Source organism: Crotalus tigris, unplaced genomic scaffold (genome assembly GCF_016545835.1).
Source record: "Crotalus tigris isolate CLP2741 ecotype Arizona unplaced genomic scaffold, ASM1654583v1 scf7180000019004.2909048, whole genome shotgun sequence".
Classification (NCBI taxonomy): Eukaryota; Metazoa; Chordata; class Lepidosauria; order Squamata; family Viperidae; genus Crotalus; species Crotalus tigris.
In genome coordinates this window covers 78,968-91,811 of record NW_024097319.1, presented here as the reverse complement: position 1 = coordinate 91,811, position 12,844 = coordinate 78,968, and positions in this window count along the sequence as shown.

The window sequence follows — 12,844 nt, the reverse complement described above, 5'->3', positions numbered from 1 at the left end:
GAAACAAGCATTTTGTGTCTTAGAAGTTTAAACCATTGTGTCTGGCTAAACCGAAACCTGCAAACCTGGTAATTTGAATGTTGATCAAGAAAAATCTGGAGGGCCCTCCAGGGTGAATAGGGCAAGGCTGGTATATTTATCAATTTCCCCAGAATCTTCATTTTCATTTTTTTCCCCCGTAGTCATTAACATTTCAGATCACACTTGAATTCAAGCCTAACTTGGGCAGCTAGCCCTCTTCCTCTCACCTCCTTCTTTTTCCTTTACTTCCCCTTAGCCATGCTGTATCACCAATAGTGACATTGATTATGGAAAGCCAATAATTTCTACCTGAAATATGTATGTACATTCTGTTTGTACATAAAAAGATTTTTGGATGTGGACATGGACCACCAGAAATTGACTATAAATTTTAAACTAAATTAAATTAGTTCCCTTTCCTGATACTTTGCCTTTTAGAAGAATGGCTTCAGCATATCCTTTAAAGACCAAAGATAAAATTTAGCCAACATTTTAAAATCTTGGGGGTCACTACTTTAGAGTACAGTAGTGTTTCTCAACCTTGGCAACTTTCAGATAAGTGAACTTTGACTCCCAGAATTCCCCAGCCAGAATTGAAGTCCATCCATCTGAAAGTTGCCAAAGTTGAGAAACACTGGAGTACAATAATACTTGTCCTTATTTCACATGGCCCAGAAATTGAAATGGAAGTGTGGACAGGAAGAGGAGGGGAGTGGTCCTCTGCAAACTGCCTCTCCTCTAGCAGTGAGAGAGGTGGAATATAATAAGAAATGGAAAAAGAAAAAGAATGCCAAACAAAGCTTGCAAAGATCAGTAGCAGAACCAGAAAAACACATTCTCCTATTATATATTGAGCATAATCTCTACACATGATCCAGGCATGTTATTAAAGTTGAAGAGAATGGGGTTTAGTAAATGCCATCTTAATTTGCATCATTGCTGGACAGAGATGTAAGAAACGATCACAATGGTAAACAACGCCATTAAAATAAAGAGCCTGAATATACAGCCTCAGATTCTGTCTGTTGCAAGAATGGTGAAATGTTCTGCCAGCTCTGCTGACTATAAACAATTGCTTTTAATCAATGATGAGGAAACCTGTATGCATTTGCATTAGCAAGACCTATATTTGAAGAGACAGTGGTTTATGTTCACATAATAACTCTGTATATGGCTCTTTGTTTTGCCAAGAAATACATTCAGTGAAACTGGAATGGCTAATGAAGCAATTCTTAGTGTTGTTGCAAAGATCCTTAAAAACCCAAAGACCTGCCAGGTATTGATTAACGTACTGGAAAAAAGGCTCAAATGCCTTCTTTTTATCTATTGAGAGAAGTATATTCAACTAGCGATCCAAAACTTGGGTCATTCAATTGTCCTGCCCAATCTCTTGCTTTTCAATGCTGGAAAACCATGGTGTTGAATCTACAGCCAAATCTACAGCTTTAGAGAGAGGCAGGAGCAGGATCCCATACAAAAATATAGGAAAATTGTAAAAAACTAAACACACCTAAACGAAAGCAAATGTTCTGACATTAGCTGGACAGGAAATACTGGGCACAAGAAATTCTAGATAAATACAACAAACAGTCAAATAGCATTGCATTCTGCTAAACAGGTTTGCTTGCATCTGTGCCATTTTATTAACACAGAAAACAACATGTGACTCTGCTATTTATAGGCCTGAAAAATATGCACTTATCTCCCTATCTTCACTTGAGAATGTACTTTTTTTTCTTTTTATTATTATATCTCAAAAAATCCATTTCTGTATTGAACAGTATGTTGTCTAGGTATACAAGTATTAGAATATAATAATCATCACATTCATAATAATCTTATCAAAATACAATCATATTATTAAAGGAAGTAGCAATCATATTATTAAAAATAGTATTTCCCACATTAACATTAATTGTATAACGATCAAAGTATTTATTAATCCATTTTAAATCTTCCTCACATAATCCACATTTTCTCATATTTCCAACTTTCTAACCTCCATTTTTATCAGCTAACCATTGGTAAAATAAGTCCCATGTCATATAGTTTCTTCTTTTTCTTTAATTTTTAACGTTAATCTATCCATTTCTGTGCATTCCAGTATTTTTTAAATTATATTCTCCTCTGTAGGGTTTTTTTTCATTTTTCCAAAATTGTGCATATACTATCCTAGCTGCTGTTAATATATGTAAAACTAAGTAAATATTACTTTTATTATATTTTCTTGGTAACATGCCCAATAAAAATATCTCTGGTTTTAAATCTATATGTTGTTTTATCATTGCTTCCAACCATAGGTGTATTTTATTCCAATATTTTTTTGCTTTGGGACATGTCCACCACATGTGATAATACAAACCTGGTATTTGATTACATTTCCAGCATTTAACAGATTTATTTTTGTGCATATTCGCCAGTCTTGCAGGTGAAAGATGCCATCTGTAGAACATTTTATAAAGATTTTCTTTGTACGCTGTTGACATTGTAAGTTCATAGTTTCTGTCCCACAATTTCTGCCATTTTTCTAATTCTATTGTAGCCAAAATTCTTAGCCCATATTACCATTTTCATCTTTACTTGTTCTTCTTCCAATTTAGTACTTAATAAATAATTGTATATCCTTTTAATTAATTTCTCATCTATCCCCATTAATATCTGATCCAATTCAATTGGTTCTTTATAAAAACCGTATATCTTCCTGTCTTTTTCATATCTGGATTATATCTGTAACTGTGGCCACCATGATAGGTCAATCTACAGTATAGTCTGTTAACTTCTTGTTTAGTTTTAAATTCCCCCTTTTCATTTAATATATCATTGTATCTTATAATTTTTCCATGTTAATTACATTTGGATGTATTAGTGCCTCCATTGTAGATAACCAGACTGGTATTTTCAAATACTGTTGTTCTTTATTTTTTGTCCATACTAGCAGTAACGCATTCCTAATATAATGTCTTTGAAAGTAGCCATGTATCTCAGTCTTCCCGTACTATAAAAATGCGTGCCATCCCAATTGAAAATTGTGACCTCCAATGTCAACAATCTTATGTTCCTCAGATTAATCCATTCTTTCATTCATGTGAGTACTCCATCTTCACTTAAGAATGTACTTAAGCAGTACTAATTTTTTGCTTGTCTAATATTTCCTAAGAGCTTGTATTTTCTCACCACAGTTTAAGAATCTGTTGCATGGTATCAGTTCATCTTTCAATTTTTATCCAGTCAGAAAAAAAAAAGAAATATTACCGAGGGCAACATTTAAAGGAATTGTTAAATATGTATGTGTATATATGTATGTATGTATGTATTCATATTGTATATTTTTAAATCATCTGTCTTCCTTCCTACCTCCTCATTCAATAATCAAAAATATGCAGAAAATACACTTTGTTTATGAGAAAGGCATTTTAAAAAGCCACTTTCGTTCACCAACACATCCTGTATGTTTTCCCAGTCAGAGGCTCCATATCTTCCTTTCCAACCCAGTCATGTGCTCTTGTCCTCTCCTGTTTCACCCTCCTATTAAGCTACCACACACTTATATCTTTCACTTAGGATCCTCTTCTTTTACCATCATCCACCTCTTCTTTCCACCCCTGCACCCACTCTCTATTGTTTGCCATTCTCAGATATTAATTTAGCATACATGCTGGGCTTTTTTTAAAAACAGGAAAAAGAGTATTTCTTAAACTATAATATCAATAAAGTGCAAAACAGAGCAAACTGAGACTCAAGAGGGGAAAAAAATCCACTGTTATCCCTAGTTCTTGGCTTTAGTACAATTAGTTAAAAATACTGTGAATGATTTATTATTGTTACTAGACAAAAGTTTATGCAGGGTGTGGTCAAACAAGTCAAGATGGTGGCCATGAGAGGGTGATTGAAGTTCTGCCTTTGTTTTATGTGGGAAACTTCAATTGAATCATCTTGGATGACATCTTAACCCGGCAGACATCCCTGACGGAACACAGCCCCCCTTTTTTTCTGTCAAGGTCCATGTTTCCTTGGGACTGATCTATAGGGTTTCAGTATAAGAAGGGTTGGATGAGGGTAAGCAGAAATGAATGGAACAAAGAAGTGGAAAAAAACATCCTTATCTTTACTACTTTTTTTTTTTTTTTACCTTTCCTGACAAATTCTTTAGATATTTTTGTCCAAGTGTCACCTAGAATATATAGTTCTTTTTTTTTTTTTATTAAAAGTTTTATAAATTTTACAAAAAAGAAAAAAAAAGTACAAAACAAGAGACAACATATACAAAAAAATGAAACTAAACAATACATATATATATATAAAAAAAAAACCCCCCCACCCCTCCCAAAAAAAAACCCCCTCCCTTCCCCCCCCCTGAGCTTCCCAGAGCAGAATATAGGCTTAAGAAGTAAAAATAAAAATTAAATTAAGAACTTTATATTTATATATATAAAAAGATTATCTATGATATATATGAAAATAAAACTTATGAAAAAACTATATAATATTTTTGTATACCCAATCTAAATTGTATAAATTTTATCCATTTATCCCAAACAGCAAGAAACTTCTCTTGCGTTTGTTGCTTTAAGAAAGCCGAAATCTTTGCCATTTCCGCCAGATAAGCTACTTTAAGAAACCATTCCTGCAATGTAGGCAAAGATTCCTTCTCCCAATATTGTCCTACTAACAGCCTAGCGGCTGTAATCAAATTTAACATCAAAACAACCTCCTTTGTATCACAATCTGTAACAATACCTAACAAAAATAATTGCGGAGTAAATTTTACCCTCCTTCTAAAAATTCTCTTGATATTCCACCATACTTTGATCCAAAATGCTTTTATCTCTCTGCATGACCACCAAATATGATAATAGGAAGCCTCCTTATAACCACATCTCCAACATTTGGGTTGCACGTCAGGGTACATATAAGACATTTTTTTTGGATCAAGGTGCCATCTATAAAACATTTTATAAAAATTCTCCCTTAAGTTCTGTGCTTGTGTAAATTTGACATTTCTCACCCAAATATTTTCCCAGTTGTCCAATGAGACTGGCTCACCAAAATTCTGCGCCCATCTTATCATACAATCTTTAATTAGTTCCGTTTCTGAATCCAATTCAACTAAAACCGCATAAATTCTCATAATGTGGGTTTGTCTTGAATCCTTCACTTGCTTGATAAGATTTTCATCTTCTCTAAGAAAACCCACCTTACAATCCATCTTCCATCTATCTAGTAATTGCCTATATTGGAACCAAGAATAAATAAAGTTTTCTTGTGCTAACTCTTCCCGTGATTTTAATTGCCAGTTTTGTCCATCCCATTTAAGTAACTGTCTGTAAGACAACATATCCATTTTAACCCCTCTTTTTATTGCTTCTATCGCATGCCAAGGTATAGCCCATAATGGTACTTTGAAATCACTTTTAGAATATTTTCTCCAAATCCTAAGTAAAGAAATTCTTAAGATATGAGATTTAAAAGCCCAATCCATTTTTTTATTGAATATTAAATAGGCATGCCACCCATAAAGTAAATCCCATCCCTCTAAATAAAGTATCTCAGAATTTGTCAAATTTACCCAATCACTGATTAGTGTTAAAACCACCGCGTCATAATATAATTTCAAATTTGGTACCTGAAGTCCACCCCTCTCACGGAAGTCTTGCATAATTTTAAACTTAACCCTTGGCTTTTTCCCTGCCCAGATAAATTTATTAAGACCCTTCTGCCACTCATTTAAATTAATCTCATTTTTCAGAATTGGTAACATTTGAAACAGAAAAAGAAACTTGGGTAAAATATTCATTTTTATCACTGCAATTCTTCCCATGAGGGATAATTGCAACGTTTCCCAGTTCTTCAAGTCCTTCTGTACCCTGACCCACAACCTTTCATAATTATTTTTAAATAATTTTACATTAGAAACAGACAACATCACCCCCAAATATTTTACCTTGTTAACAATCTCAAAACCCGTCAGGTTAGTCAAAATCTGCTTCTCCTGACTAGACATATTTTTAGGTAAAATTTTGGTCTTATTTACATTAATCTTGAAACCCGAGACCAAGCCATAATGATGAATCAACTGTAATAAGTTTACTACAGAATAATCGGGTTGCGACAAAGTAACAACCAAGTCGTCCGCAAAAGCTCTTAACTTATATTCTTTTTTATAAACATATATTCCTTTAATTTCCTGAGACTCTCGAATTTTGATCAATAATATTTCCAATGTTAAAACAAACAACAATGGCGATAAAGGACACCCCTGTCTAGTACCTTTCTCTATTGTGAAAACCTCCGAAAGACCTCCATTAACAATCAGTTGTGCTGTTTGTTTTTGATATATTACCTTAAGGGCTTGTAATATGTTTTCACCAAAATTCATTTCTTCCATTACTCTTAGCATAAAATGCCAATTCAATTGGTCAAATGCTTTTTCTGCATCTAAAAATATGAGCCCTGCAGGAACTTGGTTGTTCTTATCTAAGTATTCTAATAGATTAATAATTTGTCTAACATTGTTTTTCATATACCTTCCTGTTATAAACCCTGATTGATCTTTATGCACAAGATGATGCACCACCCTCATAATCCTATTTACCAAAATTTTTACAAATATCTTATAATCCACGTTTAAAAGAGATATAGGCCTATAATTTTTTGGTAAAGTAAGATCTTGATCCTCCTTTGGACTCAATGATATAAAGGCACTACGCCATGAAGGAGGAATCTCTAAACCCTGTAAGATACCATTAAAAAGATCATTTAATGGTTGGATCATCTCCTCCATTAAAGCTTTAAACCTAGAATATATAGTTCTTATCAGTCAACTGTTACAATTCAAAACGTCGTTTGAATAAATGTATAATTTTTAATAATAATAATAATAATAATAATAATAATAATAATAATAATAATAATAATAATAATAATAAAGTTGGAAGGGCCCTTGGAGGTCATCTAGTCCAACCCCCTGCTCAGGCAGGAAACCCTACCCCATTTCGGACAAATGGCTGTCCAGTCTCTTCTTAAAAACTTCCAGTGTTGGAGCATTTACTGCTTCTGGAGGCAGGCTGTTCCACTGATTAATTGTTCTCACTGTCAGGAAGTTTCTCCTTAGTTCTAGGTTGCTTCTCTCCTTGATGAGTTTCCACCCGTTGCTTCTTGTCCTGCCTTCAGGTGCTTTGGAAAATAGCTTAATTCCCTCTTCTTTATGGCAGCCCCGGAGATATTGGAATACTGCTATCATGTCCCCCCTTGTCCTTCTCTTCGTTAAACTAGACATACCCAATTCGAGCAACCGTTCCTTATATGTTTTAGCCTCCAGTCCCCTAATCATCTTTGTTGCTCTTCTCTGTACTCTTTCTAGAGTCTCAACATCTTTTTTACATCGTGGTGACCAAAACTGGATGCAGTATTCCAAGTGTGGCCTTACCAAGGCATTGAAGAGTGGTATTAATACTTCACGTTATCTTGATTCTATCCCTCTGTTAATGCAGCCTAGCACTGTGTTGGCCTTTTTGGCAGCTGCAGCACACTGCTGGCTCATATTTAGGTGATTGTCTACTAGGACTCCGAGGTCCTCTCACAGTTACTACTATTGAGCATGGTGCCACCTATGCTGTACTTGTGCATTTGGTTTTTCTTGCCTAAATGTAGAACCTTGCTTTTTTCACCATTGAATTTCATTTTGTTAGTTAGTGCCCAGTGTTCAAGTCTGTCCAGATCCTTCTGTATCTTAAGCATGTCTTCTGGAGTGTTGGCTATTGGTGTCGTCTGCAAATTTGATGAGTTCCCCATCTATCCCTTCGTCCAAATCGTTGATGAAGATGTTGAAGAGTACTGGGCCCAGAACAGAGCCCTGGGGCACCCCACTACACACTTCCCTCCATATAGATGCAGTTCCATTGAGGACCACTCGCTGAGTACGGCCGGTCAGCCAGCTACAGATCCATCTGGTGGTAATTCTGTCTACCCCACATTTTTCTATCTTATCAAGTAGTAGGTTGTGATCTACTTTATCAAATGCCTTACTGAAGTCCAAGTAAATTATGTCTACAGCATTCCTCTGATCCACTAATTTTGTCACTTGGTCAAAGAATGCAATAAGATTTGTCTGGCATGATCTATTTTTGACAAACCCATGTTGGCTTTTAGTAATGACTTTAGTTTATTACAAACATACTGTAAACCAGCCAATTCCAAGTTATTGGCTTTTTAAAATAGAAATAAAAAGTAGACTATTTTAATTTTCTTCTATTATGTTTTGAACATTGATTTGTTATACTGTTGACTAACTAACATCTTCTCTGGCAGTTTTCATGTCAGAATGGACAAACATCCCTAAGCCCAGTGGAGATAACTAATTGTCTTTAAGATTCAATGTTATGTAAAATCTTCACCCTCTCCTCTGTAAGATCATTATATGTTACCACCATTTTCTTTGGATCCTGATAGATCTGAACTAGATTCATGGCACTGACTGATCAGAGGAACACATTATCCTTTGAAATAAATGCTAGTGGGCACTGGAGACATTTTAAACATGGCTTGACCATAAAGATGGGGCATTATCCAAATGAAGGCAAAGTTTAATGAAGCAATAAAACTGAGCAAATAACATGTAGAGTGAAAACAAAACCATAAATTGTTAAGGAAAATGAGCTCAAAATTATTAGATTCTTGCAGCAAATTCAATCTATGATTTATAACCCCACCTGCTTCACATTCAAATTCTGGGTTATATTACTGTACCTATAGGGGAAATTGCTGCATATAATAATATGACTCCATCCATTTCAAATACAAATCAGATTAAAATAGCATCTGGGAAGAGGAGAGAAATAATCTGTTGTGCATCTCACTTTGCAAAAAGTATATAGGTGATAGCCCCCATAAATACATTGTTAGTAGCATTATCTTTTATCTGAATTCTAAGTTTTCCTTGATTCATATATATTTGTTGCATTCTTTTAAATTGCATAATAAAAATAATTTGTAAAGCATTATCTTCAAACAGATATTTTATTAAAAGGCATAGTGCCACTGGCAATAATAGAAATCATCTCCATCCTCCACTTCACTAATCCAAAATTATTTCTCCTTTACTAACAAGAAAGCTACTATAAAATCAGTTTTATTGATAAAGAAAAATAAATGTCTTTAATCTTAGAGTAGCATTCAGCTGGAGGAGGAAGGAATATGATGTCAATGAAGGTGCAAGTCACAGAAAACAATGATTAAAATCTACAATAAGGCTATATCTCAAACAATAAGGTTGTAAAATAAAACTAGAGTTCAGAATATATAAAACAAATATTTTGATGAAAATTATTTTGTATGTCTATTGCATACAAAAAGTCTTATTCTGTAGCATATTCTCTCTTCTAACACTATAGAGGTGCCAGTAGTTAAGGCACCAAGCTGGAAACTGGAAGACTGTGAATTCTAATCTTGCTTTAGGCATGAAGACAGCTGGGTGACCTTGAGCCAGTACTCTCTCTCAGCCCTAGGAAACGGGCAATGGCCAATCACTTCTAAAATCTTGCCAAGAAAACTGCAGAGACCTCTCCAGGCAGTTACCAGGAGTTATCTGTCCAGGAGTCAAGAGTGAGTTTTGTTTTAGTCAGAAGCAATTGTGCACAATTATTATTACTTCACCTAATGTATACTTTTCTGAAAACATCTCAATGTAAGTGTTGTGTCCTGAGCCTGCAAAGGCAGGCTCGGGACGTTGCAACAGTCCCGGGCAGTTGCAAGCTGCCCGGGACCAGACTGGCTGGCGCCAGCACTCGCACGCATGCGTGAAGTGCAAAGCGCGTCAAATGTTGCCGTTTGGCCCGGGGATTGTGTTTAAGAGGAGGAGAGAGGCTTGTGTGCCTCGGCGTTGTAACAGAGCTGCTGGACATCAATAAAGAGGCTCCTGAGAACTACCAAATGACTCCTGAAGTTATTGCCTTTCGTTGAGGACTCAACACTGGCGACGAAGGTGGGATGCCTTGCAATTACTTCAAACAATTGTAAGCTTACCCTGGAGTCCTGAAGCAGCAGGAAACGGCGTTAAATTCAGCAACTGCCTGCCAATACAGCAAACGTTGGAGGTAAGCTGGCTGATAGACCCTTCCTGTATTACTGAAGTTGGCAAAGATAGGAAGACTTTCTGAGTTCGATGTTACGCATCCGGAAAGATGGGAGGAAACACAGTCTCCATGGTCTAGGGTGCACATTGATTACGCTGGGCCCTTTCAGGGTCAATTCTTCTTGGTCCTGGTTGATAGCCATTCAAAATGGCTTGAGGTTGTACCTGTCTCTTCCACCACCTCTGCAAAGACTATTCAAGTACTGAGGGGGATTTTTGCTGCACGTGGGCTTCCGGATGTTTTGGTGTCTGACAATGGCCCTCAATTCACTTCTTCCGAATTCCAAGCTTTGCTACAGGCCAACATGATTCGTCATGCCACCTCTGCACCTTTCCACCCTTCCACCAACGGTATGGCTGAACGGATGGTCCGCATCACCAAGGATGCATTAAAGAAACTGACATATGGGGACTGGCATCACAGGTTGGCAGATTTTCTACTTGCTTACCACACCACACCATCTACTTCTACCGGCTGAACTTTGCTGGGGGCGCAAACTGACTACTAAGCTTGACCGGTTGCATCTGGACAGACTGCCTTCTAAGTTTATACAACCCAGGGCACCAAGGCAATTGCTAGTGGGTACCCCAGTATGGACCCGTAATTACGGGCCAGGTCCCTGCCATAGTATGCAAGGTTACAGGTCCCTTGTCTTACGAGGTTTCCCTGGATGACGGTCGTATCCTGCGATGGCATATCGACCAGCTGCGTACGAGACTGGACTCACCTGCTGAGACTCCTGGGTCTTTTCAAGGGGGGAGGGAGACCTCTACGGGCAAAGGAAAGGATGTGGGCAGCAGCCAGACACCAACAGAGAGGCCACAGACGGCCCATTCCAAGATTCCACGAGTGCTCCGAACAGGAATTCGTGGAAACCAGCTAGAACACAGGCACCAGTGCCTACTCCAGCCAGGGAGTTATCCTGGGGGCATAATCATTACACACCTACACCATTCAGCACTCCAGTCAGGGAGAATAACCAGGAGCATCCTAATAACTCACACCTTGAAAGAGAGCTGGCACACACTCTGTCTAGCTGGCCCAACACTGCCACCGTTCCCAGAAAGGGGCATTTACATAGGGAGGTGGTCGGAGGGCCGAATTCCAATTCTGACACCTCCGGTTTAACAGAGGGGGCAACTGAGTTTTGGGACAGTACTGAGATTCCAGACAGCCCTACTATGGAACTGGGAAGTGGAGGAAGGCAGCCTCATGATAGGTCTAGGGTAGACCTGGGAGGCTCTACAGAGTTGTCCAACAGTGGCAGCCTTCTAGAGGGGCCAGAGAGCCTGTAACTAGGCAGGTCAACCAGGTTATGGAGAGAACAAAGTCCTGGCCTGACGAGCCCGGTGGGCAACCAAGCAGGCCAGGCAACGGGGCACGGTCCATGGGGACCACCAGGGTCAAAGGAAGGGGGCAAACACATAGCACCCCCTGGGCAAGATGTGCTTGGAGGTTGCCAGGGAATTCGGAGGTCACAGAGAGCTAAAAGATCTCCTAAATATCTTGAAGATTTTGTAACTCTGCTGGCAAGGCAGAAACAGTAAGAGGGTGTCCCTGTGAAAGGTTCAAATAAGGAACAATGGGAAATGAAGCCCAAAACATTACAGCTTGGTGCTATGGAGCTAGTGTGGCTCCCACACTCGTGTTAAGGTCAAGTGTAACCATTAATGTAGTTGTAGTTTTAGCCGGGGGGAAAGGGGTGTTGTGTCCTGAGCCTGCAAAGGCAGGCTCGGGATGTTGCAACAGTCCTGGGCAGTTGCAAGCTGCCCAGGACCAGACTGGCTGGTGCCAGCACTCGCACGCATGCGTGAAGTGCAAAGCACGCCAAATGTTGCCGTTTGGCCCGGGAATTGTGTTTAAGAGGAGGAGAGAGGCTTGTGTGCCTCGGCGTTGTAACAGAGCTGCTGGACATCAATAAAGAGGCTCCTGAGAACTACCAAATGACTCCTGAAGTTATTGCTTTTCGCTGAGGACTCAACAGTAAGTATGAAGGTCCATGCTTTATAACTTCTGTTGGCTTGAATGTGTAATACAGAAATGACTTTACATTCCAAAAATCTCACTGATATTGCAGCCAGTTTCTTTCAGGGCTAGGACAGGGGATTACATTACTATAACTTGCACTAATTTGATTGGTTCGTCTTCCATCTCTCATCATAGTTTAAGGGGCTAGTTTCAATATATAAAGTACCAAATTGTACCTGAATGTTTGCCTTCTTTTGCCAGAAGACTGAGATATTACAGAGGTCCTCCATGTTGCCTCTCCAAGAATTCTGCAATTAAAAAATGCATTCTTGAGTGGGAGCTGCCCAAAACTATATAAATGTTTTAAATAAATAAATGTTCTTTGGCCTTTCACACAGTTTCTGAAATCCATCACTTTGGAAATTGAGGTAGCTCCTCCATTAGTTTTGTGTAATCAATCTTTTGATAGTTTGACTGCTATAAGATCTGCTGTTTGCTATTATTTACCTATACTGTTTCATTATTTTTAGTATATCCTTTTTTTAAAAAAAATCTCTAAAGAAGAAATTCTAAATCAATTAATTAATCAAGCCAATGCACAGTTTGAGCTCCGCTTCACATAATATTTAACAAAAATAAATCAAAATAATTTGCTATTTAATAGGCCATCACAATCAGCCATTTTGGCAAAGAAAAAAGATGTTTGGGAACAGTCACATAAAGGT